Raw genomic sequence first — 17,100 nt, forward strand, 5'->3', positions numbered from 1 at the left:
CAGCGGCCGTGGCAACTTGCCTTCCATACAGAAACCACTGTTAATGAAAAGTCGATGTAAACACATGTACGTTTTTCAAGTTCATACTTGGGCTCCCCGTGTAAACTGGGCGTTCACTGAAGGCATGCTGAAAGTTCAATCAGCGGAACTTTCCACGGCTTGAACATAAAACACCTTAACTTTGACAAATCAGGGAGTGACGTGATCTTAGGAGAAATTAAACATTGTGATTCCAAGTATTTCATATATTGGAATTGAGCTATGAAAGACAAAGCATGGAGCAAGATTCACAAGAGCTGTGATATTTGCACCCATTTACCATTTCGCACCAAGCCTCTTCCAACTGTACACGGCGCACAAGCGCTGGCAAACAGCAGTAAAACAGAAGAGGAAGAAGCCCCTGCTTGTCCGATCCTGGTTTGGTGTGAACACATTGGGCTAAATGTGTGTTACTGAGACCGCCTATAACCAATTCTTGAACTGGCAACACATGCCTGGTGTGAATGTATCACAAGATATTTAGATTGAAAGCCACTGAGAAGGTTTTACTTCTTGTCCAGCAACATCAAGACAAATTTATGGAAACAGTTTTCTTGGAAAAGTAACACCAGGGTTGGTTCCATTGTGTGTTGCACCCCATGCCGAGAGGATGATTTGGAGTTTTAAACCAGTACAGATGGGTCTGTTTATGGTCGACTATAAAGCTTATGCTCCACATAAGTCCAATCATCACTGGCTGCATGTTAACTTAATCCGGGAGAGTTTTATCCTTTTATCTCTTTTGTATCTGTAACCTCTGACTTTTTCCCCAAAAGGCAAAGGAACAAACTGCTCCAAAGAACAATGAAAATTAGTTAAAGTACCAGACTTTTTGGTGGTTTTATGAGAATGTTTCCCAGGTAAAAATGACCAAGACACATTTGCAAAGCAGAGCTGCTGCAGATAGTTGTGTGGATACAAAATCCTAATGTGTGTGTTTGCCCTTTTACCTTACCGCTGTTCCTTCACATTCTTCCTGTGCCTCAGTAACCGTATTAATGGAAGTGAAAGAGGAGAGTGTTTGGGGGTAATTAACAGTAAGTTTGGGTGTGTTTAAAAGCCCAAACACAAACGTAAAGCAAAGGGTTAAAGGGCATCGTTGGCTGTTTCTAAAGGCTTTGCAGATTCCTAATCCTCTATATTGGGAAGATCCTGGCCTGTTGTAAGGTGAGCTTCCATTAGGTGCCCTATTTAAGACCTGAAGACCACAAATGCATGCATACATTTACTGACCTGATGCCCTGTGACTGGCCAATTAGTTTTCCCATGAACAGGCAGTTGGTTTTTGGTTTGGCCTTTAAGTCTAGGTGCTTTAATACTGAACACTTTCGGATAACTGGGAGCAAAGAGAGACCTATAAAATTGCACTGATTAGAAAATCCTAGTGTATACAATAGTTCATCTGGTGAACCACATGCTTGGGTAATGATGTAACCTAAAACTCTGGTTGTTCTGTTCTTGTGAAGATGGACGCACTGGTGGTTGTAGCCTTAAGGCCCGTACACACCGGGACGAATATTCGCCAGGCGTTATTCGCCAGCGTTTTTCGCCACGTTTTTTGTGTTCACACCCAGGCGATTTTCGCTGACGATGAGCCGAGCGAACATGCAATTTCCTTCCCTGACATTAGATGGCTCTTCATGTAAACAGAAATACTCCTGTACACAAGGTGGCGCTGCGCAACTTTACGATTCTTAAAGTCGCTTTTCACTCAGAAGAATAGAGCAAGTATTTACGCGCTTGTCAGAATAATACAAAGAAAACATGAATATTTCAAGCACCAGTAGCTCCAACTGGTGCTTGGTAAGGGGATATTTTAGAATGTCCGTCATTATTTCTTCGCGGCAGTGTAGACGCTACTTGGCGTCTAACTTCTTCGCTGGTATGTGTGCTCAGCAAGGCAGTTTTGTGTTTGAGCGCCCCCAAGTTGTGTTTTACTGTAACTTCAGAAGCTCCAGACACGTGTGCAAAAGCGCCATTCTCATTGGTCGAATAGATTTCGACGCGACGCGTCGAAAAAAAAAAACGAACCCAAGGCGTTTTTTTTTTTTGACGCTTTGGCGCTTGGCGTTTTTTCGCCTCGGTGTGCACACTCACATTGGTGCCCTTTGTTTAGTCACGAGGCGTTAAACGTCGGTGAAAATCGCCGGCGAATTTCGTCCCGGTGTGAACAGGCCTTTAGATTTGGAAGCTGTTTACCAAACAAATAACATCTTGCTCTTCTTTGTATGTAATCCTCAAGAAAGAAACATTGGTTGCCTTGGACACGCAATGGAATCTCACATGACTTCTGTCTCCTGCTACAAAACATATCAGGTAAAGTTGGATACCTGCTGGAATGTATTGACTCTTTGAGGAGAAAACTACGTGTGACAACAGCAGTCATTTGACAAAAAACATTGAATTGTCCTATCATTTGACAAATCAGATATCCCAATAATTCAGAAGATGACGGGAGATTCTGTGTGCATTACAGAGATAGTCCTGTGAACTTAATACTAAAGACCAACGCAGATTAAACTGCTTGAAAAATTCATGAAATTTCAACTGCTGATCATCTGGAGGCGGTGTTGACCCAAACAATCTCCGACCAAGGAAAGAACCATAAACAGGATCTAGTCCTGTTTGTTGGACCCTCTCCTTTCATGAATAAATGCTCGCACCTCCTCAGTACAACAGATTAATGCCATTTTTGACATTTTTACCCTTTTTAAAAATTTGTCTTGTGGGATTTTTTTTTATCTTGTTCTACACATATCTAGGTAGTTTGTGGAACGTTCTCACTAAAGTGAACTGCAGCTGAGTTCATTTACAGGTGAACCTTAATTCCTTTTCTTAAGTGGATCAGAGTTTCACACCTGCCCAAACAAAGAGGACTTTCAGAGTAAACTCCAAATGTGCCAGTGTGAATGACATGACTGGATAAAGCAGATAATTTAAGAAGACATTTGTGTGCAATTATGTCACAAACTTTCTGATTTTATATTATTTTATTCCTTTAAAAGAAACTGTAAAAAAGTTTCCACAGGCATTTCTAGAAAAACTGCACAGACCACTTGCCTGAAAATGTGTTTGTTTTTTTCTAAAATAACTATTTGGTTAATCTTTCACATAATGATCAAAAGCTGCAGACAATTTCTTGCTCATAAGGTTCTCCAAAACATGTCTACAAAATTTCACTTGAGTTAATCATCTCCTCAAGGGCTTTCCCACATATCTTATGTTCTTTGTGCTGCAAATAGCTTCAGCAAAGTCATTACTTTACTTAATTAGAACAGTTCAGCACTTTTCTTATAGTCTTAAATAGTTTATTATTGTGAGTCACAAACATGAAAGCTGGCTGTCTCCCTTTGCTTCGGGGTGATGGGGGTTTGTGAGAAGACAGGAAGACACCTGTCCTCACATTTAATCTTTTCTCTTTATTTTCTAGCACGTATTGTGCATGTTAGTTGAACAATAATGGCTTTCCGTGTACTTTCCAAACAGACTTTGAGCATGAGAGTCAGTGCTGAGGTGGGGATAATAATTAGGAGGTGCATCAGTGGGATACCATGTTCACTCACAATCACCTACAAGAGTTCAATCCCCCCCTTGCCGACTGCAAAAGCTTTGATGTGGATTGCAATTATGTGTGAACGATCAAGCTGATCTGCAAACAGCTGGAGTTTTCTGTTCCTCAATAGCCCCCATGCATGATATAGCTGTAAGTTATCATGCAGTGTTTTAGACACGCTGGATAGAGTTTGAGGCGATGCAGCAAGAAGTCTCAGCTGGAGCTTAGGTTGCTTTGATTTTCCAGGAAAAAAAAGCAAATGGAGAATTAAAAAATATTCAACCCCCTTCCTACTCCTGACAAAGATGAATGGTTGGCTTTGGCAGTCTTTTAATCAAAGCTTGAGAGTGCAGAATGTGGTAGAGTGTGCCAACAGACCACTTGTGAATATTAACATTAGCTTTGAATGCAGTGTTGTTTCTGTTTTGATGCTTTTTTTTTTGCTTTAAAGGTTCTTCTTTAATTTGTGGTCACACAAGTGACGGAACCACAATTCTCTGGTCCATACCCACTCAGGCACCCCAGTGAAGGAGCTGAATTTGGAGGCTCTCATTTTCATGTGAATGAAGAGAGTTCCTCAAAGAGGACTCCCTTCGGCGTGCTGGGCTCAATTTGTTGTCTGAATTCGGCAGGAAATGCAGGAGTAGAGTCATGAAGATGTGGATGGACCTGCACGCACTTTTTTCGACCGGACCAGGAGCCCTTGCATGGGGGGCCACCCCTGAGACATCAGCGAGGCCCCGCAGCCCTGGGAAGTTGAGCATGTGAGCTTCCCCAGGTCATTAGGGAGAGGCTTGAAAAGACTGTCACCAGGAAAGAGATAAGCTGCGAGGGGCGCAGTAATAAGGCTCTGAATAATGGCCCCTCTGTGGAGAACCACTGAGGACACAGACCCAGGGATTAAAGGGAGACTGAAAAGGAGAAAGTCAATGGACCTCCACAAAAATATGAACCAGAGCAGTGCTGAATAGTGGGGGGAGTTATCAGCATTCTGAGGAGTTCCTTCACTGGGCCCCATCAAGCTCAAGGAGAAGGGAGGTGTTCTGTATTAGAAGTCTCTTCTGGGATGAGACTAGTGATTTTCAAACAGGATTTTTCTGCTGTGTTTGCCTGTTGCATTAATTTCACATGCACTTGCTGACCCTGCAGAAAATCCAGAAAGTCATGCTGCTGTGCGGCATCTTTTCTCCTGCCCTTGCATTGTGTTATTTCTGCAAAAGAACAGTCTGTGTGTGCTTTGTGTGCATTGTACAGACTCTGTGTGTGTGTGTGGTTGTGAGTACAGTACCTGCTCTATGCTTCTTCCTGTTTTTTGTCCAAGTCTCAACACTGTGCATGGAGTTTGTCCTTTTTGTCAGTTTAGTGGGCTGAATCTGACTCATCGTCTCTGGAGACAAAATGTCCAAGTCCTGAAAAGAGGCAGTTCTTTGCTTTTACTGCATTCAGACCTCCAAGTAATTCTGCAACAGTAGCAACCCTTGTTTTTGTGTCATCTGGATTGACAGATTTCGCAAAGGTGCAACATTTTTTAAATAAATTTTAATTTAAACATGTATTTTTGGTGAACTACATAATAGTCTATACAGATAAATATCTATTTACTTGTTTCAAGCAATTATTTATAAAAACTGGATGATGATATTTGCCAAAATTCCACATAAATGTACATAGTTTTACAGTTATCGATTCAATTTCCTTAATTGTATTGATTATCATGGGGCTCTAAGACTGGCAGGAGGATTTGCTCATTGCACTTTTGGGTGCATGAGCTGTGACGCACACCTACAGGGTACTTTGGCAGCATGCCAACTGTTCAAAGGTAGGAAACCTTCCAAAGCTTTTTAATCTTTTGGAGGAAATTCAATTTTTGGGATAAATCCACATAAATCGTACCAAGAGTGGAGTGGGGGTCCATTAGAGCAAGCAGTAGCTGCCAAGTAATTAGGAAATTCCCTTCACTCCGGGCTCTACGAAACCATCCTCCGCATGAAAAACAGGGGCAAAATTTAGCCTCTGACTAAGCAGAAACATCATAACTATGTTAACTTTAACTCAAGATTTTAGTAAATTGAAATATAATATATTGAAGCATATTGCTAGAATAATCTATTTTTTTAAATTCAACTGACATTTTTTGACTTATGCCACATATATTTTGCAAATCCCACTGTCTCCTGTATGGAAGCGATTCTGTAGCATAATTAAAAATAAAAGTCAAAACCAGAAATGCTTTTTCATTTTCAAAATGAAGCTGCATTTTTTGACTCAAAATTAAAATGAAAAAGCAATCCACCAAAATGCTTTTTTCTTTTTCTTCTTCAACATCTCTTATTCTGTCACTCAATTAAAATGATAATGAAAATGGTATTTGACATTTCGTTTTCAAAAGGTTCTCTGGTAAATGTGCAGCAAAATTCATTTAGAAATGTCTAATTTGACAGTTAAAATGGATAGACAGAAATACTTTTTCATTTCAAAATATAACTGCACCAAATGACTCAATATTAAAATGAAAAATCAATACTTCAAAATGCTTTTTCATTTCTACTTAAAAACCGCTTATTCTGTGTCATAATTAAAACAAAAATGCAAAGAGGGGATCGCATTTTCACTTTCACATCCACCCTACGAACACTGTCGCATATCTCAAGTTGACTTAGCATTTCCAGCGAGGAGGCGGGGCGATGACGTCAGTGCTATCTCTGTGTGTCTGGCTGCTAAGAGACACATGCTAGGAGCAGTGAAGCTTCGTGTTAGTGGCGGAGAAGATGGCTTTGTGATGGTTGTGAACTTCTGATGATTTTACACAGCTTCTCAGGACTACGTAGCAGCATTTCCGCCCCCGGACAAGTTTTTTTCTTTGGATCGGCAGCTGCCTTCGCATAGCGGAGCGCGAAGCCCTGCGATCTGAAGCTCCCGATCGCCGAAGGCGGAAGTGCTGCTACGATCTGAGAAACCATCATATGAATTTGTGTTTCCAGTGGTGCCCAGTACAAAATAAAGTATGATGTAATTCCCACATATTTACATCCAAGATGCACATTGCCCGTTCGGAGTTTTAAGTATCTCCACGGCTAATGTTTTAAGCACATATTAGCCTAATGGTTAGCATTAGGCTAATAATATATCATTTATTTTGCTCTGGACACCACTAGAAACACAAATTCATATGACACAAATACCCGTCTGATGAGATCCATGGCATCTGTAAGTAAGAAAGCTCAAACCCACCTCATAGCCTGAAGTCAAATTTGTCCTGACCTATCAACATCTTTTCTGCTTTATTAAAAGCCTTTACCTGAATAACAAAAACCAGCTTTTGAGAAATTGAAACATAATTGTGTCACACATGTGCACCAACGCCTCTTTATAACAGCACAAACAAAGATTGGCCCTCAAGCAAAGGGTGTCCAATTTTTAAATCAGATACTATCAACAGACCCCCTACCTCCTCACCCCACCATCACCTCCCACACAGCTGGCTTTTGCCACATTGTACTCCCCTCCTCCTCCTCCCATGACACTGTCAAGACTCTGAGCAACATGTGTCCACCCTACTGCTAACCTTCCTACACACACAGTTTTCTTCTGGCAGTTGTTTTGGGATCAGGCCAGGGAGCGCTGAATCAAAGCCCTGCTCTCTCACAGCAGGACACTCCTGTGACTCTGAACCCCACAGTAACCGGACGTCACTCCCTGTCACTTTCCAATCCCGGTTTGCACACTGTGGCTGGAAGGAAGCACAAGTGGACAGACAGGTCTGTGAATAGACTCATGAACTGAATGGGCATTTCTTCACACAAGACTTACGGGTGGTCCTTTTACCTCAGGATTGAACTGTGTGGAAGCAGCCCAGCCAAAAATGCTTCATTGCAATGTCACTTTGAACAATAATCTGTAAAAAAAAACAAAAAACAAAAAAAAACACTGCAGAGTTTTGGCTTCCTACAAGATTATTTATTTTATTAAACAGTTTTCTATTTAAGGAACTACCAGGGGCTACTTTTGCTGATGATGGGTCTCAGTTACCATTCCTCTTGGGTTATTTCTTTTTTGAGTTTAAATACAGGTGAGCTGTTTTCTACGATTTTTACTGAGAAAAATGAGTCTCTTAAGAGTATCAGGATCCCCAAAAGTGCCACACTAGACACACACTAGTCATCTTGACAAACATGCAAATGGACTGGACACCAGTGATTCTGGTTGGATGTGAAGGCAAGTTTCTCTCTAGAACTACTAGAGTTTCTCCCTGAACTTTGCTTCCAAAATGCCCAACTCTAAAGCTACGTTCAGATCGAACGCAATTTGTGTGTCAAATTCGCGTCAGCTACCTCTATTTCATCTGGCTTTAAATTATATGCTTCAAAAATGTGTTCAGAAACTCGAGCTATGTTGGAAGAGCTACCACCTAAAGCCTCATCGCTCTCATTTACAATTCATGGAAGACATGAAGGATGTTGAGAAATCAGGTTCATTTGTTTTGAAGAGCTCTACAAAAGCATCGTTAATTGTGAAATCATTCAGAGATTTCCAAGTATGGTGAGGTTCACCTTTGAATGCAGGAGCTGTGTCTGAATGACAGCCGCTTCCAATGGTACTTCCATCTCTCTGTGGCCTACTTTGATGACTTCTTGTCTGAGGAAGGAAAAATTAAAAACAATAAAAAATTGTTTTTTGAATGATTTTTTGAAAATTGTCTCAATGGAAAAAAGAAAATATTACAAAGTTTACAAGTAGAACAGATTCCTCTTCGTATTGGTTCTGGACTCAACCCGCTGATCGCGTCTTAAACCTGTCACCTGCCAAAGCTAAGTTCTGATTGGTTGACGTTGCGACTTCCTTGCAAAGGTTCTGATTTTTCAACTCTCGCCGGACCGTAAGGCCCAAATCATGCTGCAACGACCAAAACGCGCTACTGCCAGATGGACGCACCGCACCAGATGCTCAAATCACACCGCAGGACCTCTGATCGCGTCTGTACATTGACCTAACATTGAAACTGGATGCCCCTGACAAATCGTTTTTCAGTGTGACCGCAGCCTAACAAGCAGGAATCATGTGTGCAGCATCTATTTAAAAAACTGGTGAAGAAACAAAACTTATTTTTTAGTTCCACTCATACATCGTTGTTCCATTTTCTCCAATAAAGTGTGCATTTCTTGCTTTTCTTTGCGATAAATGTTCATCCTTTTACAGAAAACACATGCAAGCAGAGCTGTAGAAGAATGGCTACCTGACAGTAAATGCAGTTAATAAACTTCTATTAGGTATAATGCTTTGGTAGAGGAAAAGGTGGATATGTGATGAATGTCAGATCTGGATGGAGGCTGTGATAACCATGTGCTGATCTCTCAGAACAGTTCAGAGGGGTAGAGATAAATGAAGACCACCTGTACCGAGGGTAATCCCCTCTAACATCGTCTTGAGTACTTCTTCATAGATTCATGCCACAGGATTCCAAACAAGCCCATTAGTGGCTTCTTTTTGATTGGAGAGTGGATGGAGAAGAAGGTTTTTGTGTGTCAATTTGTTTCTGATGTCATGAAACTACCAAAGGTCATAACTCACACACACACACTGGACATCTGTCACAGGGGAAGGGTTTGCAATCATTAACTGTTTTCACTTTTTTACTTTGAATTCTGAGAATCTGTTTCACATGAAATGTTTGAGATCTGGAACGTTTCTTAAAGCAGATGAATGGTATTCATTACCAAGCTGTGCATTGACCTACTCAGGTTTACTTATATCTGCAATCAATTTTAGGTTCTACTCAACACCGCCGTGCCAAAGGGAATTTATTGAGACTGGAGACTGAATCTTTGGTGTATTTATTCAAAGTGAAACTTTTGGTTTTGAGACCCTTTTGTTTACCCAATGAAGTAAAACAATGACTCATAAATCTCAAGATTTGAAACATAGTTCATATTCAGGTTGGTGACTGCAAAACAAAACATGGGCAATTGACAGCTGAGTCACAGCTGTGGCTGTGTTCTGCATGACAACATACTCGTGATCTAGGTACAGATCAAATATTGTAGAAAAAATATTTTGGAGGTTTCATTAGTTGTTTATCTACTCCCACAGAAAGATTTCTGGGATCTGGTCCAAAAAAAAACAAAAAAACATGGCCCTGTATAGGGTTAAGTGGGAATGTAGAATGAATGGATGGAAACATATACAGTATCTTAAAATCCCACTCCGATCATCTTTTGATCTATGGTAAAAGTGTTCCTAGTTTTTTTTTTTTTTTTTTTTTGTGAAAATGCTGTTTTTAGAAAAAAAAATAACCTGTATGTCGTCTTCTAGGACATAGTTTCTGCAGAGCGACAGGAGTTTATTAAAAATTTGTCTCTGTGGGTGAGGCCATCGGCATAAGCCTTTCCCCAATTCCCATCATCCATCTGTTTACACTGTCTCTTGCTAGCTTACAGCCCTCCACACATCCAACCTAACATTAGTGGTGGAACAAAAATGGCGAGCAATATTGGAGCTATCCAGCAGGACAGTTTTGATGGGGAAAACGGATGAGAAAAAGACGACGTACATGGATCTAGTTGTCTACAATTGGACGTATCAGAATGGAGGGTAGCAGGGAGAGCACTGCTAGAACAGTACCGTATTTTCCGGACTATAAGTCGCTCTTTTTTTCATAGTTTGAAAAGGGGTGCGACTTATACTCCGCAGCGACTTATATTAGAAATAAATTAAAATAAATACATTGTTAACCCTCCTGTTATGTTCATTTGTGAGGAACAGAGATGATGTTCCTGGGTCAATTTGATGTATGAGGTGTGTTAAGTGTTCAGAGTATGTTAAGTGACTCAGAGAATCAGCAAACTTTTTTTACAATAAGATCTTGAAGGCTGACAACATAATATTCTATTTTCCAATGATTTCATAGATTCAGAAATGCAATAAAAATGACAACTGTTTCTACAAATACAGGATGAAAACAGAGTATTAGTTGGACAATGATGCTTCATGAAAGGAATAAATAAATAAGTATGAGAAAGAATTACTGTGAAGTTATGAGATAAACAGTCTGCTATGATTGTGTCAAATGAGGTTGTGGAACTTATTAGTTCTTGGTCTCAGATTTTGTTAAATAAATTTCGCGTCAAAATGCCACTTATAGTCCAGTGAGACTTATCTGTGTTTTTTTTCTACTTTATAATGCATTTTTGGGCTGGTGCGACTTATACTCCGGAGCGACTTATAGTCCGGAAAATACGGTATATTTTTGTCTGGTCCTGGATTATCAGGATTTGAATAAAGAAATACCCAGAAATGCAATTATTAACCTAATATTCTTTATATTTCCTTCATTATGATAAAAATGTCACAAGGACATGTTAATAATTTGTGTACCTAATGAAATGCGAACAATATTCCGGACTAGAGCAGTCCGGGTACGACAGCATTGTGGAAATAAAGACATAACCTGACAAACATCTACAATATTTATCTATCTTTCTGTTTTTTTTTTTAAAGGTTAATAAAGGTCAGACTTTAACTGTATTCACATATTCACAGTAATTCTGGAACTTGTTTGTCACACACTTCTTTTAGCCACGTTAGAAGCATTAGCTGCGTTGGCATATTTCCAAAATAAATTGCAACCTTGTTTGGAACGGAAAAAAAAAAAAAATTTGTTTCACTAAAACAAACGTAACTGTGACTACACTAACTCCAAACCTTGTTAGTATAACACAAAAAAGTCTGACACCACTACACATTAGCCAGGTTAGAGTATTCATAATAACACCCAAACTAGTCTGCAACTCATTTGATAAAGACTAACATTTTGACCGAGTCCCATGTGCGTTTTCAGGTTTCGTCGACATAGGGTGAAACAATGAATCGATGAATTGATTAATTTGTTAATGCAATCAACCTATACCATTAAAAATTGTTTCAAAATGAAATAAATCGATTATAATAGATTCTGGAAAATGCCAATGAAAATTTGGATTGAAGTGCCATCACAGCAGACAACACACACGTGATGGCAGCAAAAAATGATCAAGCCATCATTCCAGTCCAATGTCAGGAAACACTTTAAACTTTGCAAAGACGTGATCATACAGTGTGGAAATATGTTCTAATAATGTTCCCATTGTAATATTTTGACGTGGAAAAGTAACAGTACCCAGGTATTTATCTCTGAGTCACACTGGTTTAATTTTGGCTAAAGACGTCCTGGACTGATTTTAGGTCAGTGAATCAGATCAAATCGGATTGCTCAAAATTAACCAATATTAACCATGAATCAGATCGGTGACCACAAATCGTAATGTGAAACGAATCGCTGTTAAAGTGAATCATTACACCACAACTTCGAGATCAGTAAGCACAACCAGAATTGTTATTTTTATTTTTATGAAAAAATGTAGGCTCTAAAGTGTGTCTTATGGTGCGAAAAACACGGTAGCATATGTATGGCAGCAAATAATCAGATTTATGATGTGTTTTTTGTAACATAAAATCCTGAGCTCATCCTGAATTTTTTGAATGTTTCTACTATGCTGTCTTGCCTTTGAAGAAGTCCTTTGCTAACACTCACTTGTGCTGTTACTATGGTCTATCAGTAAAAACAGTCCAGGCAACAAATGCCATACTCTGTCTTCTGTAAAACTCCTCCTGACTGCTCTCACACACACTGTACCACAGTGCAGCAGTCGCTCCTAAGCAAAGTGACCGCGAGTGTGAAGTGTGAAATCTCCAGATTTCTTATCACAGCAACACTAATTTTAGACTAACCAGTATCTGTAAATCCAAGTTATCTGTGGAGGGAAAGAAAAGCAAAGAGCTGCCATCTGTGCTCTAAGAGGAGAAGCTCTTTGTCAAGAAACACTACGGCACACTGAAAACCTCCTGACAAGCAGATTCGAGTAGACGCTGAATGAGTTGCTAGAGCTAGAACCATCATGTAAATATGTACAGCACCTGAATTGTTTTTAATATGTATTTTTTACAAGTAAAGTTTTTTACATTTTATACGACAGAGATTAAGGGCCATCAAAAAAAAAAAAAAAGTAAAATTACAAGATTTTATCTCATAAATTTACGACTTAAAATCTCATAAATTTGCAAGAAAAAAGTCGTAGATTAACAAGGAGAAAACACCGAAGTGGTCTGTTTATCGGAGCCTCGCTTGAAGATGAAATATGTGGAGCCTTTTGTGAAGCTTTATTTCCGGATTATTATAGGTTTAAAACAAAGAGATTCTGAACCTTTTGATGACCCAAAATCAGATTATTTTCAGTGTAGCCGGCTCTCCAGGGTTCTGTGTCGGTAAAGCGGAGTTTCATTTGTAAAATAAGGAGCTCAGAGACACGTTTGGGTGTAGAGGGCTGCTTCTTTATTTTCCTTTTCATTGACATAACCTGAAGTCCATTTGTCTCATTCTGTCATGAACCTGTCATCCGAACACCAAAGCGGAAGTAAACAGTGTTACATATGCCCCCCTCCTGCAGATGAAGCGTAAGCATGAAAAAATAAAGAGGAATGAAAATAGTCTGTTATATTAACATTAGAACGTTGAAAATGCCCAAAAAGTGCTCCTCCTTGGACGGAAGCATCACACAGACATAGAGATGTGGTCTTTGGTGGAGGAAGAAAGGATTGAAGTGGAAAGCTGCAGGGATACCGACGGCTTCATCGGGCTGCAGAGATCCTGCAAACCACCCACCAATTAATAAAACTTTAATAAATCATAAATCAAACAAATGAGCTTCCAGACATTTGGAACGTTATCAAAAAACATTCAGATCATCTGTTCTACTAAGTTTAGTCGGTCTGCTCTGCTGCTGCGCGGCGTTCACCTGCTGCTCTGCATGCTCACTTCCACATTAATCTCGTAAATTTACAAGTTTTTTCTCATAAATTTACGACTTAAAATCGTGAAAATTTACGAGTTTTTTTCTCAATTCAATTCAATTTTATTTGTATAGCCCAAAATCACAACAAAAGTCGTCTCGATGGGCTTCGAAGTAAAACATGAACTCAAAAGGATCATGAATACAAAGAGTTCAATAGGAAAATACTAAAATGAACTAACAAACTGACTAAGCTATACTGGCATCCCTGCCCTTAGACCCCCCTTCGCGGTAAGGAAAAACTCCTAAAAAAACGGATTCCGGAAAAAACGAAGAAACGTCAGGGGTGCCCACATGATCCTCCCCCAGGACGGACAGGCGATTTACCAGAACTCTTAGAGAAGAATTAACTTATCTAAATCTACAACTACATATATAAAGTCCAGCAGACGAGCTTCATCCAGCCGTGGTTGGGGGGGCAGTCAGGGGCGCGAGCCGAGCCTGAGACAGGAACCACAGCCAGGTGTAAGAGCAGGAGCAGAGACGAGGTACTCGGTCAGGTACAGAGCAGAGACGAGCCAGAGGCAGGATCCACAGCCAGGTGAAAGAGCGGGAGCAAAGGCGAGGTAAACGGTCAGGAACAGGAGCACGGATGAGCCAACTGGAGTCTGGATAAGGCGCAAAGGTCTGGCAGCAGTGCGATTTCATGTGTCGAAGTTTGAGCCTGCAGATAATCTCATTTTTAAAACAATAAAATGAAAGAAACAATATAGTTTTGCAGCATGAAATCATTTCCGATTTCTCCAACTTTGACATTACACTGTTAAGCAGTAGTGGTGCTAAATAAACTCATCAGCCTCTCCTTCACTCTCACTCATGGTGCAAATTAAACATAACAGGACAAAATAACTCAGCAATACACAGTAAAACAGCTAAACACATTTAGTCAAAATCCCACATTTAAACCCAAATCCGTCCAGACAGGCAAAGGGAATGGTATCACACAATTCCTTGCGGTTCCGATCCAACAGCAGCACCAAAGTTACACCTACTTAATTGAATTCATTTGAATGAAAGTAAAATAACTAACTACATGTTATTTTTAAGTTGACTGAACTCAAACATTTTTTTATCTTAACTGAAGCAAATAATTAAGGTAGATCAAAGTAAAAAAGTTTATTTTTCCAACTTCCATATGTGGTCTTATCACCCTCTCATGGTGGAAAAAGTATTATCTGAGCTTCTTCATCCAATAAATCATCTTCAAATGGACACACCATGCTGCTTCACCTCTCTGTAAACAAACTAAACCTGCTCCAGACCAGGTTATGTTCAGAGCATGAGTTGCTATGGCAACTTGACCTACCCTGAAACATGCCTCCATTTTTGGAACCGAAAGCTGAGGTTATCAACTTCCTTAGCCTCAAACTCATCGTGGTAACAAGCATAACCTGCTTTCTGGAATACCCCCCTGCAGTATGCCTGTAGAAAATAACATGCATAAACATGTTTACTTTACAGGCTGACCAAGAGGTCCACACCCTTTAAATTTGTTATTTTTGCCCACAGACAGCCTGTATCTACCCATAAGGGTAGTTGTGACTAAGGCATCGACTCTTTACTTTCTATCAAGAATTTTATAGGATATTATATATTGTTTTCCAAAAGGGAAGATCAACTTCAGCAGATTCATTGTTTAAGCTCTGAATCCTCATGCCACTCTGAGGGTTGCTATCTATTTCAAACCCTGTGACCTCAGTGTTATTTTGGAAGCTTGTTACACATATGGCAACAGTTGTCGTGCCGGTGGATCTTTTGGGGTTCATTAATTTTTTTACAATAATGATCTTTTTTCGTGACAAGAAAAAACTTCCATGCTGTGCTTTCACACAAGGAAAGTGTGCTCGTCCACTCAAATGCATCAAAGGTTATGATGTGAAAATGGATCCTGGCGGATTTCAGACTTTGTGCAGCTGATGGGTCAGGAAATATAAAGACGCGCGCGTTTGTGTGTGTGTGTTTGGGTGGGTGGGTGGTTGGGTGGGTGGATGGGGGTAAACAAAACAGATGTCTCCTCAAGGCACAGAGCCATTGAGCAATAAGCAAATGTAGCAATTTCCCCTGCAGCTCTAGGATATCTGACCATCAACTGTTGACCCTGACCTAAGCCAATCGCTGTAAATTAGAGGTTGCTAGCTAAAGAGAGGAAATGGCTGGTATATACCAGAAAGAAGAAAGATGAACCATTTGTTGTCTTTTCAAGATCCTAAAGTCTGATAAAGGCTTTATTCAAGGGGTAAAAAAAATAAACACCAAAAGTGGAGACTGCGGGAGGCAGTGAGCTCATCTGAAACTGGAAATGTTTAATTAATAATATAATAAAATAATTATAATAATAAATTATTTTTCAGTGATCAGAAATATGCATATTAAAAAAAAATAAAGTGGTAAAGGACTGCAGGCTAACAAGCACATGGCAGATGAAAGAAAAAGTTTGAAATCAAGGGAGTTTCATAAAGCTTAAAACCAAATGGCAAAGAACAATCTAGACAGGAAATAAATAAAAGAGCAATATGACAGGTTGCAAAAAAGGAATTCACACACAGTGTAAAAGCAATGATGGAAAAGATGCAGGAAAGAGACAGAACTCATAGGGGTGGCAGTGGCTCAGGCGGTTGAGCGGATCGTCCAATGATCAAAGGGTCGGCAGTTCAATCCCCACTCCCCCCAGCCAACTGTCGTTGTGTCCTTGGGCAAGACACTTTACCCTCCTTGCCTACAGTGTGGCTCCACGGGTGTGTGGATGTGCATGAATGTTCCAGTGATGGTCAGAGGGGCCATAGGTGCGAACTGGCAGCCACGCCTCTGTCAGTCTGCCCCAGGGCAGCTGAGGCTACAACAGTGGCTTACCATCACCAAGTATGAATGAGGAGTGAATGAATAATGGACACATTGTAAGCGCTTTGAGTGACTTGAATAGCGCAGATAAATCCAATCCATTATAGTGTGAAATATTTAAAAAGGTAGAACCAGGAGGTAGAAGGTTTTATTTCTTGCAGAGCCACATCAGATAAATTTGATCACCAAAATGAATTATCACCTCCTCTTCCTGTCCATCCATAATCTAATCCCAAAAGTGTTTCTGTTGTGGCTCTTTGGTCTTTATAATTTTTGTTTAATTTTATTATTTCACAACCACCGTTTGTCAGCAGTACATTTACTATGGTGGCCCTGCAATGCAAATCACACCAACAAATCACTCAAGGCAAGAAGATATTAAAGATTACAATGACAAATTATAAAAAAATAAAATTACATTTTAGAAATCAAAACAAAATTCCAGGAACTGAAGCACAAATTATAATAATATTCAACATGATTAAAAATGAATATTTTAAAATGCTGTTTTAAAATAATGAACAGGTTTTTAAAGCAAAATGAAATATATTGAATAATATAATGAATAATTTAAAATCTGTGTCCAAGTTTTTCACAATTTCATGATCTTTTTATATATTTATGAGAGATTTATTGGTTGATTGTGTATTTGCATGAGGCCATATTTATTTATTTCATTAAATATTTATTTATTTAATTATGAACAGTATAGGACTCCATACGATCCAAGCTTTCCTTAAAAACCCACTATATTTAACTTGGTCCATGTTTTCTGTGCTGTAGTTCATC

The 17,100-nt window shown here is 39.6% G+C and overlaps 1 long non-coding RNA gene across 1 annotated transcript; it reads left to right on the forward strand.

Annotated features, from left to right (window-relative positions):
* The first annotated feature begins 2,280 nt into the window (after window positions 1-2,280).
* LOC110015236 lies at window positions 2,281-5,274 on the forward strand. The gene is made up of 2 exons (XR_002873353.1): window positions 2,281-2,355; window positions 4,225-5,274. It is a non-coding gene; the product is annotated as an uncharacterized LOC110015236 (long non-coding RNA).
* Window positions 5,275-17,100: the final 11,826 nt, after the last annotated feature.

Source organism: Oryzias latipes, chromosome 6 (genome assembly GCF_002234675.1).
Source record: "Oryzias latipes chromosome 6, ASM223467v1".
NCBI classification, from domain to species: domain Eukaryota; kingdom Metazoa; phylum Chordata; class Actinopteri; order Beloniformes; family Adrianichthyidae; genus Oryzias; species Oryzias latipes.